A 6,074-nucleotide genomic window follows, 5' to 3' on the forward strand; every position below is an offset into this window, starting at 1 on the left:
AGTATATAGAGGACTGCGTATCCCTTTACGACCTAATACACATTTAGAGGATATACAATTTACAAAAGGCTGGGAGCAACTCCTAACTGAATGCTCATTAAGATTAATAAAGTATCTACTGGAATATGAAAAGATCTCTTTTGCTAAATTAGACCAACAATTAGAGAAAGAAATCAAGGAGATACAAGAATTCAATCAACATCCAGAATTCATAAATTTGGAGCAAAACATTAAGAAAAATATAGATCTCTTACAAAACGAGATAAAAGAACGTAAACATATAAAATATATTAGAGACCGTCAAGAGTTTGAAACAGATAGAGTGTATATCTGGAAAAATAGAAACAATACCAGAAACAACTATCAGAGACGTACAGAGACCTCTGATACAGATACATCAGGTACAGAAGGCTCAGTACAAAGCGTGGGCTTCCAAAATTCCAGAATAGGAATAAAACGGAAAACAAAGAAAGGTAGATATCAGCCACCTAAGAGACCTGCCCAAGAAATTAGACCAACCTTGCAAGTATGTCCCCCAACAATGACAAGACAATCATATGTAGGACTTAACACGGTGACGTCCAACACAAATATAAATCCATCGTCAAGTATAACATCTACTTCTATCTCTGCACAACCCTTCTCCTTTGGGCAGCCAGTGAATGGCACTACAAGTTTGGACCTGAGTACATCCATGAGTCCAATGCCAATAACACAAACGGGCACGCAGATAAATACACCTATAGCCCCCCTTTTTTTAGGACAGGCAGGGGTTCAATTGAGGGATCGAGAAAAATGGGGTTACAGCAAATAGGAAACATGACACCAATAGAGGAGGTGAATGACAAACAAATTATTAATTTATCTGGATACACCCTGACAACAGCACAAAGAATGCTCCTTAGTAGAGGCCTGACCTTCTCAACAGTCCCACAGAGTGATAAATTCCTGTGGATCAAAGACATCAATCTCTTTGCACGCAAATTGGCCTTACATAAGGTACATAAACAGGAAGAAGGGGATATGAGGAGAATATATGAAAATGAAAAGAGATGTGTCCAGACCCTTGAGGATTTGCTGAGAGAAAATGAGGGACAATGTGTTATTCCAGACCCTCCTTTTTCGTCCCTGAAACCTAAATCTAAAACTACTCCTTCATTTGTACAGTTTAAAAAAATAGACACGTTTGTGAGCCTGGTAACGCAGGATATCAAGTCTCTGAAAATGAGAAAAGACCATATTGAATCCAATTTAAGTGTTCAGGAACTAGAAGCCTTGGGAGAGCTCAAGAAGAATGAGAATATCATTATTAAGCCTAGTGATAAGGGTGGCAACATAGTCATCCAAAATAGAGATGACTATGTTGACATGGTATTAAGACTGCTAAGGGACAAGAAGACATATAAAATACTCCCTAGTGACCCAACCAAGGTTTATACCACGGAACTGAAAGCACTACTGTCCGATGCTAGATCTAGGGACCTGATAACCAAAAATGAATTCCTGTATCTTCTGAAAAAAGACCCCACTATCTCCACCTTCTATGCACTACCAAAGGTGCATAAGGATAAAATACCTATTCCAGGGAGACCAATAGTGTCCGGTAACGATAATCTAACCCAGGGCATCAGCCAATATGTAGATCAGATACTAAGACCTTTCGTTACCACACTACCGTCCTATATTAAGGACGCAAAAGATCTCCTCCTGAAAATCAATGAAATGACACTGACACCAAATACCATTCTGGCTAGTCTGGATGTTGAATCCCTATATAGTAATATACAACACTCACTGGGTTTAAAAGCAGTTCACCAATTTCTTAGCACTAAGAGCAGCAATCTCCACCAACATAATCACCTAGTATTATCGATGCTAGAATTTGTTTTAGAGCACAATTTTTTTTATTTTTCAAGGACACTTCTACAAACAGGTCAATGGGACCGCGATGAGGACATCATGTGCCCCCACTTATGCAAATTTATTTTTAGGGTGGTGGGAAAATGAGATTGTATTCATGGAGGGGATGTCATCATATACCTGTCACATTTTATTTTGGGGCAGGTATATAGACGACATCCTCGTCCTATGGGATGGTGGAGAATCACTGTTTAGGGACTTTACACAAGTTCTCAATGAGAATAATATAGGGATGAAATATACCTACGAAATACAGGAGCGAGAGATAATCTTCCTGGACTTAAAAATGTAAATTACAGAAAGTGGACGTCTCAGTACGGAAGTACATAGAAAACCAACTTCCACAAACATTTACCTACACTGGACGAGTTGGCATCCAGAGCCACTCAAGAGGGGAATACCTACGGGCCAATATTTGAGGGCTCGTAGGAATTGCTCCGAGGAGGGAACCTTTGAAAGGGAGAGTGGACAGCTTCTCGAAAGGTTCAAAAAGAGGGGATATCCCTCAGCCCCCCTAAAAAAGGCCTACAACAGAGCAAAGAGTACAAATAGAGAGGATTTATTAAAAACATCCCCCCCAAAAAAGAATGAAATTATCCGGTGCATAGGAACCTTTGATGGTTATAATAAAGAAATATACCGAATATTGGAAAAATATTGGTACATTATACAAGCAGACAGAGATTTAAAAACAGTACTTACCACCAATCCAAGCGTAACCTATAGAAGAGGCCCAAATCTGAAGGATCAACTCGTGCACAGTTACCTAAAAGAGAAAGGAACAGACAACACCTTAATCGGAGAGAAATACCGAGGGTCATCACCTTGTGGAGATTGCTCCTTTTGTAAGTATATCCCTCGGATTAAAAAATTCATAAATCCAGCTGACAAAAAAGAATATGATATCAGACAACTGATTACATGTAAAACGCAAGGAGTTGTATACATAGCATCATGTCCATGCCCCAGGTTATATGTGGGGAAAACCACCCAGGAACTGAGACGCCGGATATCGGGCCATTTGAGCTCGATAGAAACTGCAAAAGATACACCAATTGCAAGACATATAAAATATGTACATGATAACAAAACATCAGTCTTACGTTTCTGGGGGATAGAGAAAGTAACCATGGGTCCGAGAGGGAGTAATCTGGATAAAAAAACTCTTGCAGAATGAAGCACGATGGATTCAGAGACTCAATACCATGAGCCCAATCGCCCTAAATGAAGGCTTTACGTACACAGCATTTATATGATACCCAAGATGGAGAAGATAAACTAATATATATATTAAAAAATAAATAAAAAGAGTGTAATCACTCGGAAAATACTGGTTTTTCCTCTCTCTTTTTAGTTAAAAATTATATAAAATGTTATCAAATATTAAAAAGTCAATAGGTCCAGACAAACATAGGGCACAAATATCCAGCAATCTAGGATATTGATCCTAGGAATAATAAGGAAAAAGGCCTATAGCTGCTGGGAAAATAAAACTATATACACTCACCTAAAGAATTATTAGGAACACCATACTAATACATAATACACACTTAATTCTACATGGCATTCATTCAACAAGGTGCTGATGGCATTCTTTAGAAATGTTGGCCCATATTGATAGGATTAGCATCTTGCAGTTGATGGAGATTTGAGGGATGCACATCCAGGGCACGAAGCTCCCGTTCCACCACATCCCAAAGATGCTCTATTGGGTTGAGATCTGGTGACTGTGGGGGCCATTTTAGTACAGTGAACTCATTGTCATGTTCAAGAAACCAATTTGAAATGATTCGAGCTTTGTGACATGGTGCATTATCCTGCTGGAAGTAGCCATCAGAGGATGGATACATGTTCTCATTCTGTTTACGCCAAATTCGGACTCTACCATTTGAATGTCTCAACAGAAATCGAGACTCATCAGACCAGGCAACATTTTTCCAGTCTTCAACAGTCCAATTTTGGTGAGCTCGTGCAAATTGTAGCCTCTTTTTCCTATTTGTAGTGGAGATGAGTGGTACCCGGTGGGGTCTTCTGCTGTTGTAGCCCATCCGCCTCAAGGTTGTGCGTGTTGTGGCTTCACAAATGCTTTGCTGCATACCTCGGTTGTAACGAGTGGTTATTTCAGTCAACGTTGCTCTTCTATCAGCTTGAATCAGTCGGCCCATTCTCCTCTGACCTCTAGCATCCACAAGGCATTTTTGCCCACAGGACTGCCGCATACTGGATGTTTTTCCCTTTTCACACCATTCTTTTTAAACCCTAGAAATGGTTGTGCGTGAAAATCCCAGTAACTGAGAAGATTGTGAAATACTCAGACCAGCCCGTCTGGCACCAACAACCATGCCACGCTCAAAATTGCTTAAATCACCTTTCTTTCCCATTCTGACATTCAGTTTGGAGTTCAGGAGATTGTCTTGACCAGGACCACCCCCCTAAATGCATTGAAGCAACTGCCATGTGATTGGTTGACTAGATAATTGCATTAATGAGAAATAGAACAGGTGTTCCTAATAATTCTTTAGGTGAGTGTATATAAAAATACACTAAAGGAAAATCAACAATAGACTGGTGATTACACATATAGTGTATAATCCCAATATATTTATAAACATCGTGAGAAATGAATTTCCCAAGTTCTGATATATGTACCTAAGAATGAAAAAAGTTGTAAGCTTTAGTACCTATGCATACATACCTGATTATGAAGCTGCATGAATCATCGTAAAAAAGGGTCTGATAAGTCCAGACGCATGCGCCCTGAAAGTATGCAATTTGAATAAACCTTAAAAAGCTCCAGTATATGCTCCTCTATCATTAGACAGAAATGTGAGATACTCTAAGTACAAATGCACGCGCCTTGAAAGTATATAATCAAATTCAAAGACTGAGCGCAAGCGCACCTGGTAATAGATGGAGACGCGAAAAGTTCTAAGTATTAGCGCAGGCGCCCTGAAATATGTATATCTCGAGTAGAGATTGAGCTGAAGCGGAACGTTGGAAATCTTAAGTTATAGCGCATGCGTAGATAACAGCTGAATATGTATGGGATTAGAGTACGAGTTCTAACGCATGCGCATTAACCTACAAATATATAGAAAAGATTCCAAGTTTTGACGCATGCGCCTCAAAGATATATTAAAAATCGACAAACTTTTCAGAGCATGGGAATTATAAGTCCTAACGCAAGCGTAGATGGACTAAGGGCATAGATGCAAACTTAGTATAAGTCCTAACGCATGCGTATTAGCATACCGAGTAATAAGAAACATCTAAGTCTAGGACGCATGCGCAGGTTACCTCCCTTTCGATTTTCCCCAGCAAGCCGATAATTGAAAAAATAATGGATATGACTGGCCCAGAAGGACATCACTCAACACGAGACCGAATAGCTATAGGTGATTCAGAAGGTGAGATCCACCCTAAGGATATAAAGTATTTCTGGCAGGAGACGCTCGTGTTGATAGTAGCTCCATTTCCCCTGAAGACCCCGCATCTGTGGTGAAACATGTCGGGGGGGCTGCGTCTTTAAACACTTTTTAAGAATTATGGCAGGGCAAAAGATGGAATAGTAGCGAGGCGATCTGCAGACGCCGAACACATCTGAGGGACACTGCAGCTACTTAGGCAGAATAGCCACTGTGAGGGTTACAGATAGGAGTATTACACTAATCAGAGAAACACTGTAAAGGGTGACTGGCAAAAATAAGTGCGGCTTGATGATAGAATGCCTGGTGTCGGTCGACATTACAGACATCAAGTGTAGTAACATAGGTGTGAGTAGAAATCCTGCACATAGCCTCAGTGAGATATGTAGTAATATCCCTCTGATTCACTAATAAAACAGACACTATACCCTCAGTCCAAAATACAGTAGCCCTCCATATGTATTTTTAAACTTCACGTTTAAAGGTTATATTTTAATGATAAGACCAGAAACAGGAAATTATAGTCCTAGACTATTGGAATATTTAATTTGACCTCCTGGGTTTAGTGGGTGCATTTGAACTAGTGCATGAGATATGGGTAGACATCTTTACTGCATGCATATTACACAGCCATCACTGCAGTGAATGGTACACACACAGGGACATTGCAACTTCAAAGACCTGTGTCTGGCTCCTCCCATGACTGATCACATGACTGTGACATAATCA

This window comes from Bufo bufo, chromosome 6 (genome assembly GCF_905171765.1).
Source record: "Bufo bufo chromosome 6, aBufBuf1.1, whole genome shotgun sequence".
NCBI lineage: Eukaryota > Metazoa > Chordata > Amphibia > Anura > Bufonidae > Bufo > Bufo bufo.